This window comes from Sturnira hondurensis, unplaced genomic scaffold, assembly GCF_014824575.4.
Source record: "Sturnira hondurensis isolate 20B ecotype Veracruz unplaced genomic scaffold, ASM1482457v3 Scaffold0010173, whole genome shotgun sequence".
Lineage (NCBI taxonomy): Eukaryota > Metazoa > Chordata > Mammalia > Chiroptera > Phyllostomidae > Sturnira > Sturnira hondurensis.
Genome location: NW_028082804.1, coordinates 732471 through 755826, shown reverse-complemented (window position 1 = coordinate 755826; position 23356 = coordinate 732471). Strand labels below are relative to the sequence as shown.

The 23356-nt window shown below is 35.5% G+C and overlaps 1 protein-coding gene across 1 annotated transcript in view; it reads left to right on the top strand.

The window, feature by feature from the left end:
* PEX5L (peroxisomal biogenesis factor 5 like) overlaps positions 1-23356 on the top strand; it is a 215772-nt gene that overhangs the window by 22091 nt on the left and 170325 nt on the right. The window lies entirely within an intron of this gene.

The following is a 23356-nucleotide window of genomic DNA, read 5'->3' as shown; positions in this document are numbered from 1 at the left end:
TTATAAATAAAACAGGAAACTAGACCCTAACACTGTACTTCTACCTTAAATCACTGAAAGTGACTTTTTGGAAACTTAGAATAAGGTGACCTTGTAAGTCAAAAGGAAACACTAGAAACTAAAACTATAATCAGAGCCAAGCACTTCCTTTTATGGGAAACTAGCGATTTAATATCTCAGGTCAGTGAAAGTTTTTGGCTAACATTGGTTTTTAGAGAACAAAGAAAAAGCTGATCAAATGGGAGGAATATTTATGCACTTATTTATGCACTCTTCAAGAAACGTGACTATACAAGTGAATCACAGTATATGTAAGCCTAAAAATGCAGTCTCAGAGTTCAAATTCTTGCCTTTATTTCCAAGTGTGATTCCATACGACCTTAAAGAACCTGTCTGATCTGTTCCCTGGCCCTACCCATGGCTTGTCAGAGACTACCCCACTTAGCATTGTAGCTCAGTGGATTGAGCGCAGGCCTGCGAACCAGACGATCGCGGTTCGATTCCCAGTCAGGGCACATGCCTGGGTTGCATGCCGGTTCCTTGCAGGCTAACTACCAGCAGGGGACTCACAACAGGCAACCATACATTGATGTTTCTCTCCCTCTCTCCTTCCCCTCTAAAGATAAATAAATAAATAAAATCTTAAAAAAAAAAAAAGATTTGTCACTTATCCCTTCTCACTTCCCACCACTGAGGCAAACGATTAAAACAGACATCAATACAGAGAGCTAGAGTAATGCTTCCTACATATTGACCATTCACACCCAACCATAAAAGGTAGTTGGTGGCACTGATTTCCGTGGTTCCAAAATACCTTTTATAGGGCAAGCCGTAAACTCCAGCCCTGCTGTTCTGGATCACAGTGAAAATTCCAGACAGTTTGAAAAAACTGAATCTGCAGCAAGATCCAAGAGCCATCCCGGAGGCAGGGGCGGCCCTTTGAGAAGCCTAGCATTTGGATGTCATAGAGAGGAGAGGCAGGCGTGGATGACAGGCTTGTTGGGAACTGACTAAATGTTGTGCCTCAAGCTTTCTGTGAATTGGTTTGCTGCTTTCAGAGGGGCAGCCAGTCTCACAGTATAGTGAACACAGTCTCCAGGCCAACAAAAGCACATCTCCTCCTCCTCCTTCCTAAAAAACAGACCAGACAAGAGACAGGTTTGGGAATAGCCACATAGTCACAAATACTTGCATTGTCTTTAACTAAAATTAGTCACTAAAAAAAAAAAACCGTTCTGATTTATAATAGTTTATGTTCATGATACTGTCAAACCAAAGGACAGATCATATCACTAACAGAGTCACACATTATTAGTTACCTGCCATTTCTAGTAACTGTCAGTTACAATTGGTTAGTGGTAAGGCCAGGACTAACTTCCCAATGCTACAGTCAGTGTTACTGCCTTTAGAATCCACCTGCATGAGCTACACACTGGACAAAACTGCTCCAGCCCATCAGTAATAAAGTTAATGCAAACCTACCAGATAATGGAAAACTTGCAAGTGTAAAATTAATCATAACCACAATTAATATATATGTTTTGTTTTGTTCATATGAGGAATATGGCATATTGTGGGAAATCAGAACATTACCTTTGGAGGGAAAAAATATTATCATGTCATGTATATATCCCATACAGTATAGTGCCTAACACATTATACAACCATAATAAATATAAGTCACTAAAATCCAATTTATTTTCTGGCCACGGTCCTGGCAAAGCTTATCTGATTTTCAAAGCTTATCTAGCTGCTCTGGTGGGTGCTAAAATAAAATCTGAGAAACACACAGCAAAATAAGAAATAGATCTCTTCAGCACATCTGATATCCACCCACCCACCCTGAGTCTTCATTCTTCATCTTACTTTTTAAAAAATTTGAACCCTGATCCCTTGCTCTGAACCTTTAAATCTAAACCTTTTCTGAAAGGTGTGTGTCCTTGTCATCATGATAGAAGTAAATTCTCATTCATTCATTCATTCATTCATTTATTATCAAATATATTTAACCACTTTTTCTTTTTTTAAAGATTTTATTTATTTATTTTTAGAGGTAGAGGGAGAAAGAAAGGGAGAGAAACATTAATATGTGGTTGCCTCTCGAGTGCCCCCTATTGGTAACTGGGCCCACAACCCAGGCATGTGCCCTGATTGAGAACCAAACCAGCAACCCCTTGGTTCATAGGCAGGTGCTGGCTGAGTCCACGGAGCCACACCATCCAGGGCAGCACTTTCTCTTTTTATAGAAATGAACCTTTACGATATTCTTGTCATTAAGGAATTTAAAATTTATCTGTAAAGATACAAGAAAACTTATATATGAAGATCAGATTTAAATAAAATAAGGAAATAACTTAAGATTTTTCACAAGGCAACATAATTAAAGGTGAAATGTTTGGAAAATAAGCATTTAAAAATATGGCTTAATTACATATGATTTATAGAAGTAGTACACTCAGTTCGAAAGTAAATTCATATATAGACCATATAGAGAGTGTTGAATTAAGCATCAAAAACTAGTCCCCAAAGAGGATAGTTTGAAAAAACCTTCCTATGTCGATAATGACAGCTTTTCACACAGCGCACACTTGCCAGAGCTTTAAACCACATTTTAGGAATGTATAAAGAGAGAGAAACCTGAGACTTCCTGGGGCTTGAACCCCTAATCCATGTTGTTTTCAGTGTTATTTCATAGCTTAGATGTTATGTGAGGGAGAAATGTCCCTTTCCCAAAACAGCAGAGAGAAAATCAAAAAAGATATTTCTGTCTGGGGATAGGTAAAGCTTTTAGCTTGGTAAACTGTGTTTTCAAGCTATTCCTAAATCAAAAATATATTGGTATAGTGGGTCTCTCTCCTTATTTCCTTCAAACCAAAACATTAGCCTCAAATCTGCAAACAGACTTTTTTCCTTTTACCATGACACAGCAGTTTACCTTATAGCAATTCTGTTATACAGAGAATCTATCATAAATGTTCACCCAGTATAAAATTTCATTGTGGAACTACAACTTCATATATAAATATAACTTGTTAATTAACACTACTCACTATTTTTAATAATAAAAATTTTAGTCATAAAATTTTAAGTTAAATATTTGGCTTTATGAATTAGTAATGCTCTATTTTTCAGGACTGCAATTCATTTCAGTGTACTGATTAATAAAGCAAACAACCCAGATGATAAATACAAAATTATTTTTATTTATTAAATATGTTCAGGCATTGATACAAATAACTAAAATAATAGTAATATTTAAGAGTGATACTTTACAACTAAATACAGTATTTATACCCTATAAAAATTATTTTTAAAAACTCCATCAGCAATCAATTTTCTGTCTTGTGTCTTTGGAAACTCAGCACTATTCACCTCAGAGGTGAAAGTCAAGGGCAGGCATTTACTAAGAGCACGTCACGCCCAGAGCTAACCCTGGCTCATTCTGGCTTCTCTGGTGGTATGCATCTACTTCTTTAAGAGAGAAACCAGCAAGAATTTTCTGTCTTGCTCATTCTAGGATAAATAACCCAACCAAATATATTCAAGGACAAATGAAACAACCGAATTAAAGGTCACTTAGGGATAAGAGTTCTGTGTTAGCACCTTGCAGGTCTCATCTATTTTAAAGTAGAAATTCCCTAAAGACAGCAGCAGAATCTTAAACATTCACATATAGCGAGAAATGGATATAGAAATAGAAAGTATTTCATAGCACTGAGATGACATCCAGTTAATAAGAAGTTAAACATTAGAGATAGCAGTAAGGATTTATATAAAGCTTTGGATACTGTGATCGAATGATTACTCAAAGTCATTCTCCACGGCATGCCTTACCACATCTTCTTGGAGATAAGATTGAGACACTGAAATAAAATGAAGGTTAGAATTAAGGACATAAAATGGGGTATTTTCTGTTGTTGGTACTGGTGATATTGTTATATCACTTGTTTCTGGATTTCTGTGGAAAAGAATGTTTTTTCCTCAAATTAGGCATACTCATTTCTTGTTGCCTAAATCACTTTGTCATTACTTTTCTGTCTCTATGAAATTAAATCCAAATGCCCCCATTGTATTTTCCTATAATTTCACATGTCAATTATTCATTTACACTTTTACTCTTTAAGTTATTATTTATACATTGACCGAATGCCTACTTTGAGGCGACAAAAAAGTCCCCACAATTTGTTCCAAATCTCTTGCATATTACTTCCCACTCTTCCAACGTGGGTCTTCTCTACAATTGGGCTCCCTCACCTGAATAGTGAGGATACTAACATAGAGAATAATCTGAGGACCCCTCCAATTGAGACATTCCAGTTCAATACAATAAGGCATCAGGGATGTTGTTTTGTTTTGGTTTTTGATAATACAGGATGATCATTTAAAGAACATCTTGCTCTATGAGACAATTATAGATACTGTTACCGTGAATAGAGCTTATTCTTCTGAATGAGCTGAGATTCTTCTGTTACACTGAGAGCAGAGAGTATATAACATTACATCAGAATATAAAAACATACAAAAACGAAAGAACTTATAGTGGAGAAAATAAGTCTTCTGAAAATTATAATTAAATTTCACTAGTTCATTCTCCAACTTAGCAAAGGTGGGATTTAAGCCTGAAAAATCTGGCTCCAGAGTCTACCCATGTGTGTCCAATAATTAAATAAGCATGTTTTAAGCATTTATCAGAGTGATAGCAACAAAGGGTGCAGAGGCGAATAAGGTGCAGTCCTGTCCTCAAGGCGTTCGCGGAGCCAGCTCCTCTGTCGGCAGAGCATCTCTCCAAGCTCTGCTGAGAGAGAGGACAGCGCCCTTCCGTCCAGAACCCCCACGGCACCTCACCCACCCCTCACTCCCAGCACTTTCACCAGCACTCCCGGCATTATTGTTAATGTTCACCTCTCGGACCCCTGGCTTGAAAGGAATGTACCTTATTCATGTTTACTCTCTCTGTAGTGCTGAAGAAAATGGTTTTAAAATAAGGAAACAATTCACTGATGTTTACATGTAGCAAGCATGGAGGTAAATACACTGCAAGAATGAAATAAGAACCTTTAGTAAAATAGCTGCAGTTCCAAGATCAAAATCACTGTAATAATCCCAATTCAGATTTCAGGGTGTTTTTTTCTCTACCAGTAGAAAAAAAGAATTTAATGGAAAGAGACTTGGCTTATTTTTTTCAAGAAGTACATATAAGATAGAACACACTCCTTTTTTATATTTTTCCATTCCATTTAATTTCCTTATATACCCTCCACAGTCACCACACTGTTGTCCATGTCCATGAGTCCTTTTCCCTGTTTGCTCAGTCCCTCCACCCCCCTAACTGCTCCCAGCTGTCATCCTAGTTTCTGTGATTTATAGTCTGCATTTATTTTGCTTGTTAGTTCAGTTTGTTCATTAGATTCCACATATGAGTGAAATCATGTGGTATTTGTCTTTCTCTGACTGGCTTATTTCACTTAGCATAATATCCTCCAGGTCTCTCCATACTGTCACAAAGGGTAAGACTTTCTTCTTCTTTATGGCCAAGTAGTATTCCATTGTGTAAAGGTGCCATAGTTGTTTTATCCACTCATCTACTGATGGACACTTGGGCTGCTTCCATATCTTGGCAATTGTAGATAATGCAATTAATGTACGGGTGCTTATGTTCTTCTGAATTAGTATTTTGGGTCCCTTCGGATACACTCCCAGAAGTGGGATTGCTGGGTTAAAAGAGTGATTCATTTTTAATTTTTTGAGGTATCTCCATACTGCTTTCCACAGTGGCTGCACTAGTCTGCATTCTCACCAACAGTGCAAAAGATTCCTCTTTCTCCACATCTTTGCCGGCACTTGTTTGTTGGTTTATTGATGATACCATTCTGACAGGTGTGAGATGGCATCTCATTGTGATTTTTATTTACATTTTTCTGATAATTAGTGACATTGAGCATCTTTTCATATGTCTATGAAAAGGTATTATCTGTTCAGGTATTGGCCATCTGTATGTCCTCTTTGGGGAACTGTCTATTCAGGTATTTGCCTATTTTTTATTTGGGTTCTTTGTCTTTTCTGGTGTTGAGTTTTATAAGTTCTTTATAAATTTCGGTTATTAACCGCTTACCAAGTGTATTGGTGAATCTGTTTTCCCATAAAACACCTAGGAATAAACTTAACCAAGGATGGAAAAGACCTGTACCTAGAAAATTATAAGACACCAAAAAAAGAAATTGAAGATACAACTAAGCAGAAGCACATACTGTGTTCATGGATAGGAAGAATTAAAATCATTAAAATGCCCATACTATGCAAAGCAATCTATAGATTCAATACCATCTATAGATTCAGTCTATTGATTCCTATCAAGATTCTACTGGCATATTTCACAGAGCTAGAATAAATGTCCCAAGAAATTAGGTGGAACCACAAAAGGTACTACATAGCTACAGCAATCCTGAGAAAGAAGAGCAAAGTGGGAGGAATCATGCTACCTAATATGAAGCTATACTCTAAGGCTATAGTAACCAAAACAGCATGGTACTGATATAAAAAGAGACACACAGATCAGTAGAACAGAATAGAGAGCCCAGAAATAAACCCGCAGCTTTATAGTGAATTCACATTTGACAGAGGAAGCAAGCACATACAATGGGCTAAAGATAGCTTATTCAAGAAACAGTGCTGGGAAAATTGAACAGATACATGCAGAAAAATGAAACTAGACCACCTTCTTACATCACACAAAAAATAAATTCAAAATGGATTAAAGACTTAAATGTTAAACCTGAAACCATAAAAATCCTAGAAAAAAACATAAGCAGCAAAATATCAGATATTGCTCATAGCAATATTTTATCAGATGTATCTCCACAGTCAAGAGAAACAAAAAGGAAAAATAAACAAATGGGACTATATCAACTAAAAAGTTTTTCACAACAAAGGAAAACATCAACAAAATAAAAAGACTCTTTTATTATACCTTTTTAAGATCATCCTCATAATTCTCATTTAACAGCATTTACCTTCTGTTAAGCCAGACTCCTATCTGTGGTTTATTTTTTAACAGTCCCTGGATTTGAATTTCTGACATGATTTCTGGAAACTATAACCTCTTAGTTGTTTAGGTTTTAATTGAAGTAATAGCTCTGCATGCCAGGAATTTGGGAATCTTGTTTCATCTTTTTTTTTTACCTTTTCTTGGCACTAAAGTCATGTGCATTGTACATCATCCCTTAATTGAAGAACAGAATTCAAAAGGATATTTTTGCCCTCAACCAATAGTTTCCTGAGGCCAGCTAACATGTCACGGAAAACATAAAACACATTTCCTTAATTTTCATTCTGCTCTCTGACTGTTCAAAGGTATAAGCTTGAGTGAATGATCACATTTCCTATGATGGTGCTAAGATTTCTAATTTCATCAGCACAGCTGACCATTGTGGAAGTTCATGATGTAACATAATAAAGAGGCAAGACATACTACAGAAGTTCAGCAAAACTTAAAAGGCAATTACAAAATTAAGATTTGGGTTTTTTTCTGATCATACGAGCCATACATGTTCATTGTAGATAATTTGAATAGTAAAGCAAGGTAGAAATAAATATAAAATCTTCCCCAATACAATAATTAATTCTTAGTCATTTTCCTGAACTATTCTTCCTATAAGTGGGAGGGGGTTAATAATCTCAGAAAACCTTGAAATATTAATTACATTTTATTCTTGTTGCATGTATAATAATTATAATAACCAAACTTTATAGGATATTTACTACATACGAGGCATTCTACTAAGCATGTCATCTACATGCTCTAACTTAATTCTCTCTGGAAAGGAAGCTCTGAGAAAATGCTTTGTGGTTTCTAGCCATGGTTGAAGATGCCTCATAGAGTCAAGGCTAATGGTCTTACAGATGATCCAAAATTAAAGATTAAGACATGAATTTAAAGTATTTTTATAGTTTTTGAACCAGCATCATCAATTTATACATCAATTTTTCTTGCTGAGCTCTATCAGTATAGTCATGTAATTTTCCTAAAGAACATATTGGGTTTAAATTGCACTAACTCCAAGACAAAACCTACCAGTTTGAGAATGTTGCTTTTCATGTATATATTATTTGTTTGTTTACTTCCTTCCTTGATTGTTTATTTATTGTGAAGTCTCCATTATCAGTTTGTTGTAATAGAGGTGGTGGGAGAGGGGGTTCATTTGACTATTTCCAATAAAAAGATTGTCCAATCATCTATCAAAGGACACCTCAGTTGTTTCCATGTCTCAGCCACCTTGAATAGAAGATGAGATACATACATACAACGCAGTACTACTCAGCCATAGGAGAGATGAAACACTGCCATTTGTGACAACATGGATGGATCTGGAGAATATCATGCTAAGCACAATCAGTCATTCTGAAAACATTAAGAATCATATGATTTCACTCAAATGTGGGATAGAAAAATGAAAGTGATAAATGAACAAACAAGAAAAACAGACACTCACAGACACAGAAAACAGCACGGTGGTTACCAAAGGGGGGGCTACTAAACAGATAAAGGGGGTCAGACGTATGCTGATGCAAGGTGATTTGACTCTGCATGGCAGTCACACAATGCAATATACAGATGATGCATAATAAAAATGTACCCTTGAAACCTATATAATTCTATTAACCAATGTCATCCCAATAAATTTAATTTAAAAAAACACAAGAAAATAAAAGATTGTACAAAATATGCTACTTAATTGAATATTTTATGCTAGCATTCAGGTAACTCTAAATGGATCATATCTGATAGATGCTAGCATTAAAATATAAATAAAGCAAAGCATCTATGTATTAATGTAACATTGAAAAATAGCTTAAATTGAGAGTTTCTTCCCTATTTTTTATATCAAAGTGGTTTTTAAAAGTCTACAAACTGTACCACTACTTTACGAGGGGCTATTTACAAACCTGGGGTAAATGGGATTACCATGAAGGTGATGGATATAAGCCATTTAATGTTATTTAAGGCTCCACGATTCCCTTCCACTAGGCAAAGTGCCATGAGATGATAGAGGAGAACACAAAATTAAGGGAGCAAGATTGTTTTCATTCTATAAGGATTCCAGCTGCCAAGCTAGGCATTGACTCAGGGCTTCTCAGGCAGGCAGTGCTGAGAAACTACTCATCATCATTCTTGCCTCCGAAGCTCAGCACCTCGTTGCTTTCTGCTTTTGAAAAACTTATTTTTTTCATTCTTCCAGAGTTTAAGAAATAGCCCTTTAAGTGTGGTCTGTTGTCATCTCTTTGAAAAGGAGAAAAAGAGAACAGGAGGAAAGAAGAGGAAAAAAAGGGAGCGAGAGATCACTCATAGTTGAACTTTATAGTTCTGCCACGAGGAGTAAAAGCTTGCATTAGCAAACTCTATCTTATTTGCATTCAAAACCAAATGTTCCATCTTCTTTAAAGTCACTTAAGTGAATTATCACAAAAACCTACTAAGCAATGCTTTTTATAATTTTCAACAATGGTAAAAGGTGGGAGGGGGAAGAAGGTCACATTATCAAAATGCTTGGCAACTTCTGAATTATTAAGTATCTTAGGAACCATCAGTTACATGCATTTCCCCAGTCATCTTTTCAGAAGAGGATGCTACTATTTCCTTACAATGTAGCTTACACTGCCCTTTTTGGTAATTAGTGTAATTTGACACATTTTAAGATAATGAAGCCACCTGCTCTAAATAGCTAAATCACCATTAATGCTTGAAAGCTTTTCTCTCAACAACAAAAAGATTTGAAGGTGCCTCTAATCCTACTTTGCTTTTGAGTTTCCTTTCCCAAAGAATTTTTTAAAATATGAGGATTTATATTTCAATAATACATTGTAATTGACAGCCAGCTTTGTCTTATGTGGAGATTTCCAAGAAAAATTTTCAAGGTGCGTTAGTTTCATACAGTTCACAAAGCATCGATGGGAAGGAAGATGTGGTTAAATGCTGTCTTTCATGGTGTCCAGTCCTATGTGAGGTGCTGTCACTGTTGCATCTCATTTAAATGACACATCTTGCAAAAAAGGCCACATAAACTGAACAAAGGAGGACCCTGTATTGAACACAGGTTTTCAATTGACCAGTACCTTTTCGATTGGGCCTTACCAATCCTTTTATTATTTAACCCATTTCATAAGGGAGATTAAAAAGAGTCATGTTATATAATACAAATTGTAGATACTTCAGTAAATCACACAAGATTAATAACAGTTAGTCTTGTTAAATCACAGTTAATACCACAGAACATACACAAGAAAAGTTAGTTGGGGCAATGGGTTATGACAATGATGAAAAGAGAGGGCATTTTTGAAGTTTTTAAATGAAGACAGTTTTATACAGATAAAAATATGAAACTGATACCAAACCAGAAAGAGATGAGCTGAAAATATCAGTTGCATACGTGTTTTATTTTCATTTGCCTTAAATTTAAGTAAACTAAAAGGAAGCATTCGTTGCTGAGTCATTTGCTAAACCACATCCGTGCTTTAGTTTTGCCTGTCCAGACTAGTTGTTACATTTTCTCAGTGGGCAATTCATGTAGATGGTCAACTAGATTGCTCAACATCACTACTAACACATTAGGCCAGATAATTCTGTGCTGTGGGGGCTGTCTTGTGCATTGCAGAATGGTTAGCAGCATCGCTTTCAGCCACCCACTATATACCAGTAGCACCTTCCCAGTTCTGACAATCCAAAATATCTCTAGACATTGCCAAATGTCACCTGGGGGGCAAAACCACATCCCTGTGAAGAACCACTGGAGTGAGCATTTACTGGGCACTTACCATAAGCTAGGCATATAGAAGTAAATTAATAAAGACCCTGTTCTTACAGAAATTACTTTCTAATGAGGGAAACAGAAACAAAAAAACTAAACTACACAATGTAGTGACAAGTGTTGAAAAGAAAATAAGGCAGGATAAGGGCATAAAGAATCATATGGATGACATTTAGATCAGCTCTGTCCAAAGAGGTGTCATGAGCAGAGACCTAAGGTAAGATATGAGTATCTGGAGGAACAGTATTTTAGATGGATGGGATAGCGAATGTGAGGATGCTGAAACAAAACCAGTTTGTAGTGTCTGAGAAGAGCAAAGGGCTAGCTGTTGCTGGACCTGCGAGAATAAGGTGAAAAGATGCAAAGAGTAAAGCCAGAGAAACACACAAGGGCCAGATCATGCAGAGATTTCTAGGTCAGCTCTGCCCAATAGAACTTGCTGCCATGACGAGACATTCCATACATTGTGCCGCCCAACACAGCAGTCACTGACCACACGTGGCTTCTGAGCACTGAAAGCATGGCTGTTGTAACTGAGATACCAAGATACTGAATTTTTCGTTTTAATTCATTAAAATGTGCAGAGGCTAATGTAAGGGACTATTGTATTGAACAGTGCAAGTGTAGATGACAAGGATTTTATTCTAAATATGATAGAAAACTAGCAGAAGAATTTGAGCAGAGGAAGAATAGTAAAAATCATAACACCTAATATATTTCTCCCCGCTGTAGAGACACTAACTTTGCTTGAGTTCTGGTAACCCACTACCATCAGACCAGCCTACTTCTCCCCACCTTAGGAGATCTGACCTAAATCCAGTGAGAACCTCAACAGAATAACGTGTAGGGTTTCAACAATCTTCTTCCCTGGTCGTCTTGTCTGTCCTCTGTTTTGTGTTGTTTTTAATTATTGTTTGCTTAATTTTGTGAAACTATTTCAGAGCCTCTTAAAAATTAATCTAAATAAATAAATGGTAAAAGGTAGGCATAATCTTCATTAATAAATGATTGGAAAAGAGGAATTAATGAGCTATTAGCTTTATGAGGACAATAATAAGATAGGACCAAGAACTGAAAGAAGTCAGTTAAGGAACGTGATCTAGTAACAACCCTCTACATCTACACAGTAAAGTCACCCATCATTTGTTTAATAAATGAATCTGTGAAGAAATACTACTACCTGCAAACTGTCTTAATTTTTTTTGACCAAGACATGAAGAAGAAGAGAGCATAGTATATGAGTTCAATTCTAATGAATGCAAAAAAATAAATTAATTAAAAACGGGAAGTAGCAATGATGAGTAAAATTATTATTTACCCATCAGCAGTATGTTTATCCACAATGAAATGAAGTTAAACTTTGGCAATTATTTCATTAATCTGAAGTATGTAAACAGATTAATCAAAATGTTCCATTCTAAAAATGAGCTGCTGAACTGAATGCAAAAGCCAGAGAAGGCACAAAGAGCCTAGTCATTGGTGAATGTGATTTGAGGGTTCATTTTTACTTTTTGTATTTTTCCAGTGGTGCTCACTTCATCTTCCTCTAACACTGATACTTAAAAAAAAAAAGTATGTGCCCTGGCTGGTGTAGCTCAGTGGATTGAGTTTGGGCCTACGAACCAGAGGATCATGGTTCGATTCCCAGTCAGGGCACATGCCTGGGTTGCAGGCCAGTTCCCTGCAGGCCAACTCCCAGCGGGGGACACACAAAAGGCAACCATACATTGATGTTTCTCTCCCTCTCCCCTTCCCCTCTAAAGGTAAATAAACAAATTTTTAAAAAAGTATGTTCATTTTCCACAGGTTTAGGGCACATTCCAACTTTGTATGTTGTTTCAGTACTGCAAGGTTTGAGTTTGTGTACACTTATAATAAAAATAACTAATAAATAAAAAAGAAAATGGTGAAGAGAATGTAAGACCTTGATATGAATGGAAATGAGGTCATTGAAGTAATTAATTAAAAATGCCACAAACTCTCATTAAGGGAAGGATTAGCAATTAAAGCAGAAAAATTTTGTTAATTACTCAAGGTTGAAGCACAGAAAAACCTAAGAACAATAAATCCGTTAACATGTATCTTTTCAAGGGAAAACTGGGTAATTTTTTGTGTTACTTGAGTGAAGTTGCATTGACAATTCAACAATACATTCAGAAAGATTTCTGAATACAATGCATTTCTGAATATAATGCATTTCTGCCAATCAGAAGGATTATACTCTCCTCTTATATATTAGGAAAAAAGTTACTGTCTTATAAAGAAAATAAGAAAAAAATTATTCATAAGCTAAAATTTTATTTAATAAATTTTTTAAGCCTTTGGCAGATTTTGTAAAGTTACTTTAATGTATTCTAGATTTTGAATTTACAAAACTACTGGGCAGAACTTTAACTAGTCAGGTTTATATGAAATACCTAAGTTTTGATTCTAGCATTATGCAATTCTTTTATTTAAGTTCTTACAGAATGACTCAGATCAAACAGTCAGTGCAGTCAGCTGAGTAATCTACTTTGTCAAAGTCTCTGATGTTCAAACCTGAGTGCAAGAGAAGTTCGCCCGGAGTTCTAAAAGTGCAGCTCACTGGGCCTAATGCCAGAAACTTCAGTGCATCTTGGGTAGAACCCAGGGACATCATTTTTAACAAAAATTTTTATAGTTCTGATGCAGCAAGACTTTGAATCTCTGCAGAACACAACAGGTTTGATAGCTCAGTACAAACATTCCTTCTTATTTTGTTTGGTGTGTATTTGGGTGCCAGTGTAGAACAGATGACATTTTCACTTGTATTAATATACCCACATGTATCAGGCATTATTTCAATATTTTAGGAACCAGTTATAGTTCCCTTTAGCTTGATAAAAAAAAGTTTTATCTGCAGTTTGAGTCTCCATTCTGTCTTATTTTCAAATTTTACCAAGTTGTAACTACATAGTAAATATTCTTAATCAATAATTGAAACTGAATTTGGCTGCCTGTCACAAATATAAAATTGTGAAAATATAGTTCAAATTTTTTTCAATTAAGTTGGACCATCTATACACCTAGCAACAGAAGTCTCTAAACAATAAGTATGAGGACCATAGAAATTTACTGGTGAGGTATTAGGATTTCATTTTTTTTAATATATTTTATTTATTTATCTTTAGAGGGGAAGGGAAGGAGAGAGGAAGAGAAATATCAATGTATGGTTGCCTCTTGTGCATCCCCTGCTAGGAACTAGCCCCTGCAGGGAACTGGCCCGCAACCCAGGCATGTGCCTTCACTGGGAATCGAACCGTGATCATCTGGTTCACAGGCCCGTGCTCAATCCACTGAGCTACACCAGCCAGGGCAGGATTTCATTTTTTTGTCAAGGTTTTATTAGTCAGTTCAAAAGCCAAAAAAATAAATTTATAGGATGACCTTTCTATTCAAGTAATATTGCTTCCAAATTGAAAGGCTATATCAAATATCACTCTTTCTTCATAACTGAAATTATTAGATCTCTTGCAAAAGGAAAAATATAAAATTCCCTGTGTAAACAGTCAAAGGAGACAGTGACTGGAATGAAAGCAATTGGAATTGGAAAACAATGGTTAGTAGCACCTGCTAGAGCATCATCTCACATTCCTCATTTGTAAATTCAAATCGTTCTTATGTAAACACTCTTCATTCATTTGTGCAACAGATTGTACTAAATTTTAAGAAGTTTAATTTAATCAGAGAGAGCCAAAGTAGCCTTTTAAGGAAAATTATGTGAGATGTAATTATTATTTATTTGCTTTTTGTTCTTCTTATAAAACTTGCAGGTTAAATTCAGACATATTTATATAAAGTATATAAAAATAACTTCCAAATTGAAAAACAGTTATACTATAATTAAAGTTGAATCAAAGATCTAAAAGGCCTCTAGAACTTCTAGGTATGAAAAGTTTTTATTTTACTAAATCTTTGAAATAATAAAGACCAACATATATAGTTTTCTAACTTACATACATGTGAGCTCTTTATTTAAAGGATTATATTATGAATAATATACATTTAATCAAATAATTATATTTTGGTTCTCTGCAGTTTGGTATTAGTATGTATGGAAGTTTTTAATATGCAGTTTGGGTTTTAAAAATTTGCTTTTATTTTAGTGCATAGTCTGAGGCCACAGAAATTAAACAATCCTTTTTTTAAACCTAAAATACTCCTCCTTCAGTAACACATGAGCATGGGGCTTAATACAGATTGTTCTGATAATGGATTAAGACAGATGTTTTTTGTGTTTCATGATAGAATAGAGTGAGTTAAGCTCCCTTTAGAGACTGTTTTCTGAATCAACATGTTTACTGAACTGCGAAGACTTTTGGCTTTATTTAGAAAAGTCTCAATAGGGCATTTGAAGCCAGGCTCCAAATTCCCCCCTGAATTGTGTCAGTTTACATCTCCGTTAATAACCCAGAATGGATTAGATTGGTATCACTCTTTTCTGTTGGAAAAGTGAATCTCTTTGATCTCTCACCTAGCATAGTTTCCTGGCCTGTGAAATAAATGAGGATTTATCTGAGGATAATATTTAAGATCCCTTCCAGATTTAACATGCTATGAAAATATAAGATAATTCAGGTAATTGTTATTGTTCCCTGATTTAATAAGATTATTAACTGTACTTGTCAAATTTTTCCTAAAGAAAGAGTTTTCTTATATTTGCCGTTATCTCTGTTTTTTCTTGTAAAGTACTGTGGGAGGGATCTCTCCCCCAATTCTGAGCAGCTGAATTTCTAGAAGCCATTGAAACTAAAGCAAATATACTTGTTAATGAAAAATTAAGGATATGAACAAAAAAGGCTATACTGACAGAAAGATATGGGTTTGGAAAAATATTTGCAACATAGCTGGCCAAGGCTTTTTAGCAAACTATGCAGGAAGTAGTCACAAATTGTCAATAAACAGACCAACAACCCAATTAAAAACTAAAGAAAGGAAACAAATGTAAGTTTTCTAGGAGAGAAACTTCAACTGGTCAACAAATATAAAAAGATGTTAAAATTAACTAATAGGTAAATTGTGCTGCTATGAACATTGGGGTGCATATGTTCTTTGGGATTGGTGTTGTAGGGTTCTTAGGATACAATCCTAGCAGTGGAATTGCTGGGTCAAAAGGCAGGTCCAATTTTAGTTTTCTGAAAAAATTCCATACTGTTTTCCATAATGGTTGTACCAGTCTGCAATAGCCAAGAGTTGGAAGCAACCTAGGTGCCCGTCAGTAAATGAATGGATCAAAAAACTATGGTACATATACACAAAAATAAAAAAAACTATGGTACATAAACACAATGGAATTCTATGCTGCAGAAAGAAAGAAGGAGCTCCTACCTTTTGCAACAACATGGATGGAACTGGAAAGCATTATGCTGAGTGAAATAAGCCAGGTACTGAAGGACAAATACCATATGATCTCACCTTTAACAGGAAGCTAAACAACAAAACAAACAAGCAAGCAAAGTATGACCAAAGGCACTGAAATAGAGAATAGGGGGACAGCGACCAGAGGGGAGAGGGGAGGGAATTTCAGGGGAAATAGGGGAGGAATTTAGAGGAACAAATATGAAGGATACATGGACAACAACTGAGAAGGGTGGAAATGGGAGGGGGGAGCATGGGGGGTGGGATGAGATGAGACTAACAGACAGAAAACTGTACTTGAAAAATAATTAAATAAAAAAATTTTAAAAATAAATTAATTAATTAACTAATAGGGAAATGCAATGAAAGTTACCACTTTACACCCATTCAGACCAAGAAAAAAATTAAAAATGATTAATACCTGTTGCTGTTGAAGATGGAAGAAAGATATAATTATACAATGCTGATGATCTGACAACATTTTTAAACAGTTTTAAAATTAAAACTAGGTACCCTCCATTCAGCAATCCCACTCCTAAAACCCTATCTGATAGAACTAAAAAAATCAGAACCTAGGGGAATATGCACAAATATACTAGTTGCAGGACTATTCAGAACTGAGAGGGAAGGGACACCAAGTGAATGGTCATTTAAAAAAAGGTTGAAAAAGTCCTGGTACAGCTATAACTTGAATAACATGCAAGCATTAAGAAATAGAAATAGAACTGTGAAGATTGATTTAGTTGATTGTATATAGAGTATAGTTGTGAGAGAAAACAAGACACAAAGAAATATATTATTTGTAAAACAATGACAACCCCAGCTAATGAATATATGTATCTGATTAAATGTATTTACCTATAAATACATATGTTTGACTATGACTATGGTTAAAACAGACAGAATACATATTACATTGTTAATTATGCATATGTTGATAGAGTCTGTACTTGGTGATATGCCTGTATCAGAAAGCAGGAGTAGGCAAGGAAAACAGAACAAAGCAGAGACTAGACTATATAAATAGCACATATGGCATGTTCCCATTAAAACATTTATATCAAGTTACATATGTCCATAATGTATATGCTAAAAATTTTTAATTTAAAATCATTAAAACTTACTATTTTCAAATCACATTCACAGATCATTCTTGAGAGCACAGTAAAAAAATAAGTGTAACATTATATGACTCCCCACCCAGAGGTTGTACATATACGTTTAGCTACAAGAACAAGGTCTGAAGTCTTACCATATGAGCAATGACACCAACAAAATTCAATACAAACTTAAAATGTCCTCCACCAATGATAACTATGTAACACTGCACAACCATTGAATATGATGTTGTGAAACCATACACATTTATAGGTAGGATGCTTATAATATGTTAAATTTTAAAAGCAAGTTATAAAATGATATATATATACTCTTTTATTATTTATACATTTATCAAAAACATAGAAAATAGGCAAAATCAGAGAATCAGTAAGCTGGATTTCAATAAAATTAAAAATTTCTGCAAGAGACAATTTCAAGAAAATGAGAAGTAGCAATAGACTTGGAGAAAATATTTGCGAAAGACATCTGATGAAAGACAATTATCCAAAATATACAAAGAACTCTTAAAACTAAACAATAAGCAAACAAACAATTTAGTTAAAAAATGGTCCAAAGACTTCAACAGACACCTCACCAAAGAAGATATGCAGATGGCAAATAAGCATATGAAAAGATCTTCCACATAATATGTCATCAAGAAAGTTTAAATTAAAACAACAGTGAGATACTACTGCACACCTGTTATGATAGACAAGATCTGGAATGCTGACAACACCAAATGCTGGCAAGGGTGTGGAGCAACAGGAACTCTCATGCACTGCTGCTGGGAATGCGAAATGCTACAGCCACTTTGGAAGACAGTTTGGTGATCTCTCACAAAACTAGACTACTCTTACCATATGATCCAGTATTCATGTTCCTTAGTATTTATCCAAAGGAGTTGAAAATTCACATACAAAGTAAAACCTTCACATGGACATTTATAGAAGCTTTCTTCAATTGCTAAAACTTGGAAGCAACAGAGATGTCTTTCAGTAGATGAATGGATAAACTGTGGTACATCTAAACCATGGAACATTATTCGGAAGTAAACTGAAATGAGCTATCAATCTACAAAAAGATTTAGAGGAAATTTAAATGCATATTACTAAGTGAGGAAAAAAATCCAGTCTTAAAAAAGCCAGTCTTAAATGCATATTACTAAGTGAGGAAAAAAGCCACTCTACATACTGATTAACCATAGAGACTTGGGTTTATTTCTGGGCTTTCTGTTCTGTTCCATTGGTCTATGTGCCTGTTTTTATGTCAGTACCAGGATGTTTTGATTACAGTGGCCTTGTAATACAGTTTGGTATCAGGTATTATGATCCCTCCTACTTTGTTCTTCTTTCTCAAAATTGTAGCTGCTATTCAGGGTTGTTTATGATTCCATATAAATTTCTGAAGTGTTTGTTCTATGTCTGTGAAATATGCCATTGGTACTGTAATATGCCATAGGTATTACATTGAATCTGTAAATTACTTTTTAGTAGTATCGACATTTTCGTTATGTTAATTCTTCCAATCTATGAACAATCAATATTAGACAAAGGGAGCAACAACATAAAATGGACTAAAAATAGCCTCTTCAACAATCGGTGTTGGGAGAACAGGACAGCTACATGCAAAAAAATGAAACTGGAGCACCAACTTACACCATACACCAAAATAAATTCAAGGTGGATAAAAGACTTAAATATAAGCCATGACACCATTGAAGTCCTAGAGGAGAACATTGGCAGGAAAATCTCAGATATTTCATGTAGCAACATTTTTACTGTTATGTCCCCTAGAGCAAGGGACATAAAGGAAAGAATAACAAATGGGAATCTCATCAAAATAAAAAGCTCCACATGGCTAAAGAAAACAGTATTAAAATAAAAAGACAACCAACTGTATGGGAAAACATATTTGCCAATGATACCTCAGACAAGCATTTAATCTCCAAAAAATACAAATTTACACAACTCCACTCTAAGTAAACAAGCAACCCAATTAAAAAGTGGTCAAAGGACTTGAACAGACATATCTCTAAGGAGGACATACAGAGAATACAGAGACACATGAAAAGATGCTCAATATCGCTAGTTGTCAGAGATGCAAATTAAAATCATGATGACATACCACTTTACACTGGTCACAATGGCCATCATAAACAAAGCAACAAACAACAAGTGTTGGAGAGGTTGTGGGGAACAGGGGACCCTAGTTCACTGTTGGTGGCATTGCAGACTGGTACAACCACTATGGAAAACAGTATGGAATTTTCTAAGAAAACTAAAAATGGATCTCTCTTTTGACCCAGCAATTCCACTGCTAGGATTATACCCTAAGAACCCTGAAACACCAATCCAAAAGAACCTATGCACCCCAATGTTCATAGCAGCACAATTTACAATAGCCAAGTGTTGGAAGCAATCTAGGTGCTTACTCCATTCATCAGTAAATGAATGGACCCAAAAACTATGGTACATTTACACAATAGAATTCTATGCAGCAGAAAGAAAGAAGGAGCTTCTACCCTTTGCAATAGCATGGATGGAACTGGAAAGCATTATGCTGAGTGAAATAAGCCAGGTGGTGAAAGACAAATACCATATGATCTCACCTTTAACAGCAAAAGGTGTTTAACCTAAACAACAAAACAAACAAGTCCGATCTATATAACCAAATACACTGAAATACACAGGCTGACAGTGACCTGAGGGGAGAGGGGAGAGAATTTCAGGGGAAAGAGGGAAGAAGGATTTACAGGAATAAGTATAAAGGACACATGGACAAAAACTAAGGGGGGTGGAAATGGGTGGGAGGTAAGGAGCACTAGGGGAGTGGGCTGGGATGGGAGTAAAAGACAGAAAATGATACTTGAACAACAATTAAAGTAAATAATTTTTTTTAAAAGGCTACATAGTATGTGATTCCAACTGTGTGACATCTAGAAAAGGTGAACTGTGAAGACAATATAAAGAGCAATAGTTGCAGGGGAAGTGGAGGGAAGACAGGAACAAATAGGCAGAACACAGAGGGTTTTTAGGACACGGAAATACTCTGTGTGATATCATAATTCTGGATATATAGAATTATATGTTTGTCCAAAGCATACAATGTACAACACCAAGACTAAACGCTAAAGTGAACTGTGAACTTTGGATAACTACAATATGTCATTGTAGGTTCATCCTCAGTAATGAATGTACCAATCTGGTTAAGTGATGTTGATAATGGGGAGGTTAATGTATGTGTGAGGGCAAATATATGGGAAATCTTTGTACGTTCTTTTCAATTATGTCATAAACCTAAAACTGCTCTTAAAAAAACCTCTTGACCTGGCTGGTGTGGCTCAGTGGCTGAGTGCCAGCCTGCAAATCAAAGGGTAAGTCTAGGGCACATGCCTGAGTTGTGGGCAGGTCTCCAGTAGGGGGTGTGCAAGAGGCAACCACACATTAATGTTTCCCTCCCTCTCTTTCTCCCTCCCTTCCCCTATCTAAAAAATAAATAAATAAAATATTTTAAAAAATAAAGTCTTGAAAAATAAAAAAAATGGGCAAAACATATGAGTATACATTTCACCAAAGAACTTAACACAAATTTCTGACAAACTTGGAGTTATATGTTCAAATTTGCTAGTAGTCTGAGAAATAAAAAATGAAAGCAACAAATACATAATCTCTGGAAGAACATAGACCAAAATGTAAATAGTGAGCCCTAAAGGGATGGTTTTATTAATTTTCATGTCTCTCTTTGTGTTACCTATATTTTGTACCATAAAAATGTGTTGATGTTGTAATAACAAGGTTATGTTGTGTTTTTTTTAAATGCTATTCAAACCCAATATATATGATCATACAATCTTTTAACTCTTTTTTAACCACTCAAGAGCCAGGTCCAGAATCAGATATTTCATGAACCCTTCTCACACAATTCCATCCCTTATTCTTCTTAACCATTTTAGGTATTCTTGTGCATTTATAGTCTCTTTCACATAGTTTAGTACTTGTACTTTAGTTGCTTCATTTTTGGAAGTTTTATTTACTTAACAGATGACTACTGAGGGCTTCAGTGCTACACAGTACTTCCTTGGGAACAGGACCTTTTGCATCACATCTCCTGCTTGACTTCCTCCGGCTCTGGAGTACAATCAGTGTTTCGTAAACACACAGTGGTTGACTTTTCTCATCTGTATAACAAACACTTATTGAGTGCCTACCGTGCATGAAAATCATGTTAACCACCAAAAGGAAGCCTCGAAAAGATCCTGATAAAGAAGAAAGAACACTATCCTAAATGGCTGGCTCTAAGGGATGCTGGCTTTATTCTTGACATTATTAATCTTTAGGTGTACATTGGTATTACCTCAGGAGCATTTTTAAATTATTACTTTTTTAAAGTAATATTGATTTGCAAGCCCACCCCAGACCAATTGTATGAAAATATCTGGAGTGGGACCTGGACACCTGTACCTTCTTCCTCAGGAAAGCTACCTCATCTGTGCTGTGTTTCCCTTGGTTTCCTCATCTGCACCATGAGGGTGATAAAGTTCTTATATAGGTGCAGCAAGAACTAGATGAAAATTGTACGTAAAACACTTAGAATAGCCTGGCCCGTCATAAACACAGTCATATGGACAATGCTCTTTGGCTTCAGAACTTGTCAAACCCTGTGCTCATCACATTTTGATGACAAAAAAATGTCTCAGCTCTTGCTCAGGACTAGTAGCACTTGTTAGAATTTCTATGAGTCAGAATGCTGCCCTGGGAGAGAAAATGCTTCATCACTCCTCATTTGCTTGGTACTCATTGGTTTCCACACTCGTCACAAGTTCCAGAACAAATTAACGACAAGTATCAAGGTACCACTGTACTTAATATATGTTAATTATTATTATTACTTAATAGGATTGTCAAGAGAACAAAATTACTGTGTCAAATAAGTATTAAACTGATGAATAAAAGAAATTTGTAAGTACAAATGTGCTGTTCAAATACAAAATATTTGCAATGTGTATTATGTACATCTGAATATTACAGAAATTTAAAGTTAATTTAAAGCTTACATTGTGATGCTGAGCACAATATATGTGTTTAATTACAATTTTAAAATTGACTTGGATACATTTTAAAAGATCATGACCTCCAGAAACAATTCCATAATAACATTTGAAAATCTCTTGACAATAGAGTAGCATAGAAAATTTGGGGAAATAGCTTTTATGTGGACAGTGAGATTATGGAGGAAAGGGCACTGGCCTAATTTATTTGTGTGTCTCCTGAGTGTTGCACAGTGATTGTGACATATGAGGAATCCATTAAACAAGAAGGGGAAATTGGGAGGTCCGGGCAGGAAGGGGTAAACATCTCTCAGTCAAATTTATGAACCCAAAAGAAATATTATGGAGCATGATCTTAAGAAAATGCAGTACCTGCTTTTCATAAGTGTTGATTTTGGACACGTAATTTAGCCTTTCTTTGTGATTTAGCTATTTCATCTTTAATGTTAATGTTAGTATAGGAATTATTATAACTGTTCTACTTGATTTACATATCTGAATGCATTTTTAAAGATAAATAACTGTTAGTAGTACAATGATGAAAATAACAGAGAACTGAAGGGGTGAGCTGTTTTTGGATTAATTCAGTTGGTTTCACTGATACAATAGTGTTCCTTAAGCTAGAATGGAGGGATGCCAATCCTTATCAGTCAAATAAGTAACTTCTAATATTTACTGAGAGCTTGCTCTGTATCGAAAATTGCAATTGATGCTGATTGAACCAAAAAAGGCAAGAACGAGCCATGGTCCCTGGTTGCACATGATAGATAAGGCCAGACAACTTAGGTCTGTTCCATGGCCTTAGACTTGGCCCTGCCCCTGAGTTCTGCTGGTATCCTTGCAGGCCTGTGCATAATATGGCAGTAAGCTCAGTCAGTTCAAGACCAGTGCCAGAAAAAGCATTCCAGGTCGAGCCTTCATTCTTGTGACATAATATGTATACTTGTCTTTGAGATTTTTATCGTGGCAGTTTACTGATTTTTCAATAAAGAATCTTTCAAAATACCACAAAGAATATACATCCAAGTTG